At 39.8% G+C, this 11,007-nt stretch overlaps 1 non-coding gene across 1 annotated transcript; it reads right to left on the bottom strand.

Annotated features, from left to right (window-relative positions):
• Window positions 1-9,860: 9,860 nt before the first annotated feature.
• Window positions 9,861-10,022, bottom strand: LOC123637671. The gene has a single exon (XR_006735018.1). It is a non-coding gene; the product is annotated as a U1 spliceosomal RNA (small nuclear RNA).
• Between the last annotated feature and the right edge of the window lie 985 nt (window positions 10,023-11,007).

Genomic DNA, 11,007 nt, shown 5'->3' with positions numbered 1-11,007 from the left:
CTTCCAGGGAAACTGTAAAGAAATATCGATTCAAAGATAGCATCTAATTTTACAATAATAAGAAAGCAGCCCGACGTCAGTGCAGCACGGGAGTGGGAGGAAAGAGAAAAGAGGTGGTAAACACGTGATGCGCCGTGAAGCTGTCTGTGTCTTCAGGCGCAGTCAAGCAGGGAAAATGAAGGAGAGGCTCAGTGTTTCCTCGTGAGGCTTGGGCTCCATAGAGAGCATAAGATCATCATCATTATCCTGCTCTACCCCAGTGAATGTGATTCTCCAAAGCAGAAGAGATAACTGATCCTGGAAACACAGTCTCCCCTGTTCAGGGAGTTCTGTGTCTCAGAACGCACCTCACTGATGAATGTCTGCTGTCTGGGGATTCTGGGCCCACACAATTACTGGCTCGGCATCGCAGGGAGACTGGCTGCCTGGGTAGGTCCAAAATGACTAAGAAAAATTTAGACATTTAGACTTGTTTTTCTCCAGTGAAATATCTCCGTCAACATCACATCCTCCAATTACAGCACAGACTCAAGGATACTGATGCGGCTCTTGCACCCAAATCTTGGCAACTTTCATAGACACAAAAGAGCTTTAACCTAATGAAAGCCAAGAGATGCTGAATTCATGAACAGGCAAATGCTGATGGGATGATCTTTGGATAGCTTAATGCTTAATGTCTCTGCTACTGCCTTGGTGTCCTTCCCAAGAAATGTGCTCTGTGTCTTTGTTACTTTGCATGAGGTGCTGTCCATGCAGGCCCTAATACACATGGGGCTCCATATGTTGAACACCAACACAGCATTCTACCCCTTGATGGGGTGCTTCTTGCTGCCATCCTTATCACCCCCATTTTCCTAACACATGCCTGTCCCAGTTTTCCTACCCCACAGCTCCCTTCCAACTGCCTTCTGTTCCTGCCATTGCCTGATACTCATACCACCTTCTTCTAGATCCTCTTACATATCATGCTTTACCTACTCTTACCCTTCCCAGAAGAATTATTTCCTCTTTGAAATTTTCCTTGTTACTACCAGCTAATGTGATTTCTCTTACTCTCAAAATTAGAACTCGAGCGGTATGCTGGAGATAATACACAGCTCTTCCCAACTCCAGTTTCAGTGAAGCTGGTAGCTTGAGATCAGCCACGGTGATAGAAGTATAGTGTTTACACCAGGGACATCAGCAAATGCCACAAGCCAGAGCTTTCTCCTACCCCTCCCCTCCCAGCCAGTGCATGAAGAACATGTGGTGCAGGAAATTACATGTAGATGGCATGAATTTTCACATACTAAAGATATCTCTTTTTTGGTCTCCACTACACAAGATTTTGTTTGTGTTTGTTCTTGAAGAATACAATATTTAACCATTATAGGCCAAAGAACTTGATAAAATAATAAAGAGATCCAGAGTGAACTCAGATGAAAACTGTAGACTCTTGGCGGTGCCGATGTGCTGCTGTAGGTTCATCAGTTGTAACAAATGTACCACTCTGGCAGAGGAGGTTGAAAAAAAGGTTTTTTTCCAGTTATTTCCATTTCAGGAAAAAAAAAAAAATGAAGTGCCTCATTTATAAGACTATTGCTTTGTTTATAAACAAAACAAACACATTTCAATAGGGACCAAAACACTATTGCTTTCTGCAAAGCAAGCAGGCTTCTGTTCTCCTCCAGCAGACAGGTTTGTCTCTCCTGCCAAGAACAGACTTCTGAAAACAAAATAACTGCAGCTCTTAATCTTTTCTTTATTTTTTTTCCAGAATAAGAATAGCTTTAAAAGAAGATTTTTGATCCAAGGTAACTATTTCCTTGGACTGTAATCTGAGCCCTCATGACACTTAGCTATGATCCTTTTTTTTTTTTTTCTATGAAAAAGCTCCAGAAGGGGAAGAAATGGTTTGGATCCAACCTGGGAGTCAGAGAAGGTGTGGCTCAAAAGTAGTCATGATTTTTCAGATCCTCAAAGAGTAAAAGGAGCAGTCATGTGATCATTAACTTTTGTTTCTAAATACCCCCCTGGGTCTCCTGGTTATGCAGAGAGCCATTATTAGAAAGTATCCATGCATGCAGGCACACAAACAAAATCTGGCTCATTTAAGTAACAAAGAATATGAGGCAACTCACAGATTGAACAAACGTCTGGAGGACCAGATCAGAAAACAGGGAGGAATCAAGAAAAACAAGGTGGCAGGGGACAGCCTATGTCATGTCCTTGACAACTCATTTGTTAGAATCTTCACATTCTACTACCTGTGAATAATTTCCCAGCTCCATCTGGATATTCCCCTTGCTTCTTCCAGGTTCAAAGTCCCGGACAGGAGTATTAGCTGAGCTGAGCCCAGACCACATGTCCCTGTGTTGGCTGACTGGTGAGCCTCTTTAGGCTTCTGTAAAGGGAAATAGGCCCTGCCTTCCACAAGAATTACATTTTAGGGGATGTATTAGTGTGCTTGGGCTGCCATAAAAAATACTATAGACTGAATGGTTTAAACAACTAAAATTTATTTTCTTACAGTTCTGGAAGCTGTAAGTCAAGGCACCAGCAAATTTGATTTCTGGTGAAGGTCTCTTCCTGGCTTGTAAATGACCAGTTTCTCTCTATGTCCTTACATGACTTTATCTCCCTCCCTGTACAAAGAGAGAGAGAGATGGACAGACAGAGAGAAAGCAAATGAGCTCTCTGAAGTCTCTCCTTGTAAGGACACTAATCACATCAAATCAGGGTCCCAGCCTTGAGATTTCATTCAACCATAATTACTTCCTTAGAGGCCCCATCTCCAAATACAGCCACACTGAAGGTTAGGGCTCAGCATATGAATTTAGGGGGACACAGACATTCAGTCCATAACAGGCAATGACTTCAGAAGAGGATATCTAAATTCTAAGGAGCTAAAACACAAAATGAGAAATACACATGTGAGCACAAAAAGAAGCTAGGGAGAAGCAAAACATGCTAATTCCTGATCTGTGCATTTGTTTTTCCAGATAAAAAGAAATCCTGAAAGTCATGCACAGTTCACAATTGCCATTAAGGTAGATTTTGAAGATATCTCTAAACATTGAAATATCACTGAATTAATTATATAAATAATTACTTCTTATCACCCATATCTATTAGGTCAGTTAAAGCGTCTGGCCCAGCATTTGTTTACAAAGTGGGGAAAAAAAATATTTGGAATAAAATATGCCTGATTTTCTCCTCACAAAGGGAATTAAACTAACCTATGTTTTGCTTATGTACTAAAAACAATGTGTTCCTCCCATAGATTTTTGCATTATCTCATCAAAGAACAAGTGACTCCAATTTCAAAATTGAAGAAAGTCATTTTTATACTCAAAAAGCCACTAAAGCCATTCTGTTGGTTGCCTGTCCCATATTCTTTTATATATTTGGTCCTAAAGAAAACTCCTTTGCTTCAGTTACCCCTCTGTACTTCACGCAGCACGAGGGCGGCAGGTGCACAAGCCTGACTGGTCTGCACCAATCATGGTCATCCGCTGCCGCTCACCAGGCCCGGGCTTGGAGCGGGCCCACGCCAGGACTCTGCTCAATGAGCTTTAAAGACAGGCCTGTAGAGGGTTTCTTGGAAAACACACAATGAGATGTGTGAAGCTCTCCCCTGCCCCCAGTGTTATTTGGATCATATCTGATGTCTGAAATTGCTGCAGTCACAATATTATCCAAAAGTGAGGCCAGGACTTGGGAAAATAACCAAGTAACACAGAGATTCAGACCCAGATCCATGGCCCGTCCTGCACACAGCTTACTTACCTCTAGATTTCTTGTTATTTGAGACTATGGTTTTCCTTATTGTTAAAGCCAACTTTAGTTGGGATCATTTGTTACTCGCCACAGTGGGTTTTAACAAAATCACTGTGTTTTATTTTTTTGGAGAAACTTAAAGGCTACTCTATTCACATCATGTCTTAAGGGGCAAAGCAAGATAGGAGAAGAAAGATAAGTGAGTCACTTTGCTTTCAGGAAAGAGGCGAGAGTCTACCCTTTCAAAAGGATTATCCTAATTATTTAGAATTAGCTCAACCTGAAGAGAAAACCTGGATGATCCTCCTTCCTTCCTTCACAAAAAATCCAATGTCAGAGTCTAATGATCACGTGCTCTAAAATGTGACATTCAAAACAAAGTCATGTTTCAGTATTGTGAAGCTTACTTCATTTATCATATACACTGTAATAAAAGTATGTGCAATCTCTATTTCTTAGAAATAAGAATTGGGAAAGGTCTTTCTATTACGGGAGTATGCTTTGGAGAAAGAGGAAATCAACTAGTTGGTTTGAAAGGTAGCAGGTCTGTTGAGAAGGGATTAAGGCAACATGCTTAACATTATCGCCTACTAACCCTATGTCCTGTGTGCTTTATAAGGCACCAGAATCTTGTCATCTTTAACCCCACAACTTAGGATTCATTAAACCCATTTTTTATGAAGTTTTTCAAAGAAGTTAAGTAAATTGTCCAAGATCACAGCTACTTATTAACAATTTTGAAATATGAATTTGGGATGCTGGACTTAAGATACTTCTTTTTCTGCATCTTATTTCCAAGGCTAATAAGCCCAGTAAAAAGAATGTTTAGAGAGGTTCCACTTGATCACCTGTTATTTTCTTTTTTCTTTTATCTTTTTATAAAAAATGTTTCTTCATTCTTTGTAATATATTTTGAGCAACTCTGAGGTATATAAAGCTGACTCAGAACGAGTCGTATTCATGCTGCCTACAAAAGGAGCTAAGCCAGGGACATAAATAACAATAACTCAAAATGGAAATTGATAAACATTGTAGGAAAGACAAATGAAGGATGATAGAAATTCAGAAATGAATATTTTTTAAAAAAAAAATAGAAGTTTATTTCTCCCACTTGTAATAGTCCAGTACATTGTTTCTGGTTAATCAATAGTAGCTTTCTTCAATGCAGTGATTCAGGCATCCAGGTTCTTTCCATCACATAGGTCAGCCAGCTCCTTTGTGCCCATCAACCTCTGCATCCATCTAACTGACAAAAGGCCAAAGAGTGTCAGCTAGATGGATGCTAGAGATATGATGCCTTATAAAAGCATCAAAGTGAAATGCATCACTTCTGTTCACTAGAAATGACTAATTTTATAACAACAAAAAGGTTGTATGAGAGGAATGTAGGGGAATGTTTCTTTATGAACACAAATAATCAAAAAAGTGTATTGTAATTTTGGGGGCATAGGGTAGATTTCAACTTTTAGAGATGACAAAATCTTGAGAAAGTAACAGAAGGAGATGAACATATCTCAGGTTCTGGAGATGGTCAGCTGTCCTGGTGTACATGAGAGGATCCTAAAGGTGCCTTCAGTCACCCCAAGATGTACCACACTGGATTCCTGTGAGTTGACTGATGAGGGGAGTCACCCCTCCTCCATTACACTGGGTGTACCTTCCACATCACTGAGACTCGTGTTCCCCAGTGGATCATCCACACGTGCTCCCTAGGCCATCTGTAGGCAACAGCCCATCACTGAGAAGAAATAATGGTCTTCCAAGATTCCTTCCATCTCCACTCCTATAGGAGAACATATTTCACATGAACATTTTCCCCTTGGGAAGAATACAGTGTGTGAGAGAGTGAAACACTTGTTTAGCTTTTCGTGTGTTAGGGAGCTTTAAGGGTAATATTATGTCTATGCCAATAATTCTCCTGGAGACAGAAAGGAAATTTATTGTCCTCCATAACTGATATTGGGAGATGTAGATAAAAAGAATAAAACACTTCAATCAAAATGACCTTCTCTTACCCCTGAAAAGTCAGTCTTCATTTGTCTTCCTTCTACTTGGATAGCGTGACTAAGTATTACTGTATGAATGAAAGTATAGTAGATTTTAAATAGGAGGCGATAACATTATATTTAATATAGCTATATATCATCCATGCTTTCACGAAGCTCTTGCAACTGTTTGTTCATTCAAAACAGTGTTGAAAAGCACCCTCTGGTTGATTTCCCTATTTCTTGTCACATGGCACCAGCAGACACAGGTAATGCATGAGCTTTGTGAATAAAAGTGTTCCCTAAAGATATTGTTTCCATATTGGTCATAAATTTATGGACATAGATCAATTGGGATAATTTTATAATCTGTACTTAAATCAGAGGAATGGGCTATAATATTTAAAACCACAAATCTAATAAGCAAATGATGTAAGCAATAAGAAAATTGCCAAAGATTTCCTATCTTCGTTCAATTCAAAATATACTTAGTACAACTTAGTAGTAGTCATTTTAGGGACATGGAGGCAATGAGGAATAGAGCATGGTTTCACACGGAAGCTACAGTCTACTGTGGAATATAAGACCATAGCTGAATGGCTGATGCAAGGCAAAATATGGTTAGTGATGCATGACAGGTGTAGATCACCTGTGCCTATGACAGGTACAGATCACACGTGTCACGTGATTTAGAAGAGAGCGATTTTATGTATGATTTGGAGAATTAGGAGAGGATTCATATACAGTTGATATTTCAGCTTCACCTGGGAAAATGAATAGAAAGAACTTCCATAAATAAAGATGGGGAGAAATAATTTCAAATGCACAAAAGGAAGTCTGTGAATGAGCTCAGGAGGTCAGTGTGGAGACAAGAGAGCAGGGAAAAGAGCAAGAACTGGTGTCAGACAAAACTGCGTTCCCATCCTTCCCCATTGCTGTCTAACAAGGGGACAGCATAAAGTTTACTTGATTTTTTGAAGCCTCAATTTTTCCCATGTAAAATGAGAATAATAAAACTGACCTTGATTGGTTTGTTTTGGAGATTAAGTGATATATGTAAGTGTTTAGCACAGGGTCTGGCCAGTGGAGCTTTTATCATTTCTTCTCCTGTAGTCTACTCACTTTTCTCTGTTTAACAAACCCCGTTCTACCACATCTAGGAAGACTTTCAGCCTACATCCATTCATTAATTTATTCCACAAATATTTATTGTTCACCTTCAATATCACTCACTTTCTTCCCTAACATCTACTGCTCATATGTTCAGTGTGGTAATTACTTTGGGAACAGAGAACTATTACGTTTGCTGCCTTCCCTCGTTCTGAGTGTCTCAGTAGTCATGAGTTAGGATTTATTGGCGACCTGCAGAAGAGGCAGATGCTAGCGACTGTCATATGTAAACAAGGGAATCAAGACAGGAAGCCCACCCTGAGATGAGTGGGCACCTTCTGGCCATTTTAGCACAGTAGGGCTAGAAGCTTCTGGACCTAACCAGCTCTGAGCTAATGTAGACAACAGACCCTGGCCGTGGGATTTAATTTCTCATTTTTATTTGTCACTTGAAAATATCAGCACAATCCAGCTCCGGTTGCAGCAAGATCACACCTTGGCACAGCGTGAGAGTGTCATCAGGTGCACACAGCCCAGTGAGGCTATTTGGTAACAGAAGGAGGAATATAAATAAAAGAAACCAAGTGCATTAGCAACTCACTTTCCCCCGTATGTTAACATAATCGCAGTTGCCCTCCTTTCCCACATGGCCTTCAGACTCTAAAATGCAACATCTCGCCGTTTTGTTTCTGTTTCTGTTTATTTTCTAGTATATGCTACAGAAAAAGGAGAAAGTAGAGTTATTTTTAGTGCACAGAAAGCAGACACGCAGTTGAAGGAGCAGGGAGCCAGTGAACATGTCTGACACATAAAACCACTGCTGAGCGGTCTCTGGGAGAGTCCCTTATCCTGTGTGCGAAGTGAGCAGCGCCTGGGCCTCTTTCCCTGGGTCAGCTTCCTTGGAACCAAGCCTTGAAAACCACACATGCAGAGCATCAGAGATGCATTTTCACTATTGATGTTCGGTTTGCTTTTATTTTGTTACCTGCTTTCTTCCCCACCATAGTTTCTGTAAGGCTCTAAGAAGGAGAAAGGCACATAACTCTGACTTTTATAGAATCAGGGATGAGAGGACAGTCAGTGTTGGAAAACCAATGGTGCCTTAACTACCTAATTATCATGTTTGTCTACCAGCCTTTAGAGAGGTTCCCCAAAAGCTAACAAATGGCCACAGACTTGCACAAATAAACAACTAATACATCTTAAATGGGGATTAATATGTCAAGTGGAGCTACCTTCTCCCTGTTGTCTCCCTGCCTTCATTACCTAATTAGGTCACTTTGGTGATATATTTAAGAAAAAAAAATTATCTCAAACTTTTTTCTTTGTCTTGCCTTTTATATCTCCCAGACGTATCCATTGAAGATTCATATATTATAAAATATTTTGTTTAAAAGTCCAGATATTGTTGAAAGAGAAAGATAGCCAGAGTTTGAATTTAAATCATCAGATTGCCTTCCTCCTAACTCTTACAAAAGCCCCATGTGGACAGAAGTTTTGAATGGCTGGAGGAAAGAATATGATGGTATGGGGGTTATTTTGGAGACTTTGGACTTGGATAAGAACACTGGAGTCTAGGACTTCAGCCAAGAATAAAGAGAGAGACAGAGAGAGCTCCCCCAGTGATGAACAAAAGTCAGACAGCAGAGAGAGGACATAAAGGAATACAGCAGGTACCAAAAGCCAACTGCTCAGTCTACCCGATGCTAGATATTCAGTACAATGAAAACAGTTTCAGAGGGTGGCATCATTCTGATCACCACATTTCTTTAGGATAATTCTGTTTATTATTAACAAAGACAGTGTGTAGACACACTTCCTAGCTAAGTGGATTCTTGGCTAGAGCCATCTCCTCCAGATTTATTATATGTTTTTTTGGTTGTCGCATTTTACTTTATTATATTAATATATATTATGTATTTTTATATAAACAAATATATACATATTTATATATTATATATTAGTAAGTGAGCTTAGTTTGAAAACATTTTTCCTTTCACACATGTTGATATTCCCAAAGATCTTTAACCTCCTTCCTCAACATTTTACTCACCAGCATTGGGTTACGATAGGGGAAATGCTATCATCCACCCAGCGTAGAGGATGGTTCTGAGTTAAAACGTGTTCTTCTTAGCCATAGGTCATGGGGCTCAATTGCATCTTTTGTGCTTTCTGTCTTGTTCTTTTCTTTGCCCCCATTGACTTGAAGTTATGTTTCCTTTTGTTTCTGGCATGGTGCTACTTAGCGAGTCTTCAGTAAATAAAGATTTCGATATACTATGGGGTTTTTTTATAGTGCTGTATTCAGTGAGAACTTTCTGTTGCTTTTTCTCCAGTCAGAATGTCTTAAGGACTGCAGGTTAATCCCTCCTTCCTGTTAGATGCTTTTATTCAAGAGCATCCTGATTCTGGAAGATTCAGCTCTCAGAGGTTATTTTTAGTACTCAATTGATTCAAGCATCTTCCAAATTCTGAGGAAAAAAATCACTTCAACCAAGAGATCCTATCAATCACAGCGTGGTTTGCATGCTTATTTAGCTGGTTAGTAATTAAAGGCAGCTAAAAATACCAGGCATGCATGAATGGTGTGATTTTTATATCTTAGCTTCTTCCCAGAGAAGACGCAAGACCCATCAATCAAACAGTTGGTAGCTGAAGTCATTATCACTGAAATTAAGGCAATTATATACAAATGAATATTAATGAAGTATCTAGTCAAAATTAGGGTCAGTTTTTTAACACGTAAAAGAAATCACAGAGAATGTAGGTTCAGCGTTAGTCCATCGCAGAATAACTCAAGGACACACCTTCCATATTACACTGCCATTACAGTTATGAGAACTCCATCACATTTACGTTATTTCTTATTTCAGGTAGAAATGGTTTTGCTCTGCATTATAGCTTTTATTTTAAGACTTCAAAATGGTCTACAAACCCACATTTTAACACAAAACCCCGACAAGAAATGAGCACATTGGTCCTAGGTATTGTGATTTCTTTTTTAAACAGAGGAGAGCACGAACGCAGTCCCCCCACCACAAATTATGCAGTCGAGTTTCCCATATTTGGGGAAGTTGCAGGGGTCAGCACAACAGGAATGTAATGGATAAGCCTCACCCTTGGAAAATCATCTTCATGATCATGGTATCTCTCCTTCCAGGGAAGTACGGCATTGTGATTTTATAACTTAAAAAAAAGATACTTATTGCAATTTATAACAATGCCTTTATTTAGAAAATAAGAATATGCCAAATAATCTCCAAGATTTTTTAGTCCGTATATTCTATTGTTATGGGATTTTAAGGTAGAATAAGAATGTATCACTTTAAGTACTTTGAAAAAGCAAATGCTAGTAGGTAGTTCACCATTTTATTCTTTTGAAAGCTATGAACAGGAAAAAAATGTGAAAATGCAAAAGGTCTGAATTTTCTAGACATGCTTGCAGATAATTAAAATCTGGCAGAAGCCCCTCCAATAGCCTCCATGCATGACTACTGCATCTCACAACTCCAGGGACACTGTTCATATCAGAGTCTGTGTGAATGGCTCTCCTGGGGCCGTGCAGTACACAGCTGTGCAGGCATAGGTGTTAGCCCTCGAGAGAGAAGGGACATTTGATTAATTATCCTATTGCATGCTACCCATTTAGTAAGTACACAGGAAAACAAAAAGAGAGAGAAAGACAGAGAGAAAGAGAAAAAGAGAGAAAACATTGTTTTGTGAAAGCACATTGGAAGTAGAACAGATTTGGACTCAAGAGGTCTTTGGGTCAGCCATGCCCCAGCCAAAAAATCAATGAATGAGGCCTTTTGGATGGTCTCTACAAGGGACAGAAACCCCCTGAGCCACCTATTTCAAATGCACAGGCCTTTGAAGGCTGGCAAACGGAAGGAGAAGGAGGCAGGCTGACTGTACTAGAAGGATCCCGAAAGGATGGATCTGGAGGACAACAGGGGAAAGTGAAAATGATGAGGTGAGGTGGAGGAAGGACAGGAACAAAAAGGAGGGCATCTCAGTTACCCACCGTGTGTGGGAAGATGAAGTCATTCTGGCTGAGTCCCACCGGCTCATTTTTCAGATCATTGCTCTTCTCCCAGAAATCCCAGCTGCATGAGAGAGACAGGATCATCACAGAACTGTAAGGCCTAAAATA

This window comes from Lemur catta, chromosome 4, assembly GCF_020740605.2.
Source record: "Lemur catta isolate mLemCat1 chromosome 4, mLemCat1.pri, whole genome shotgun sequence".
Lineage (NCBI taxonomy): Eukaryota > Metazoa > Chordata > Mammalia > Primates > Lemuridae > Lemur > Lemur catta.
This window is presented reverse-complemented; position numbering and strand designations above follow the sequence as displayed.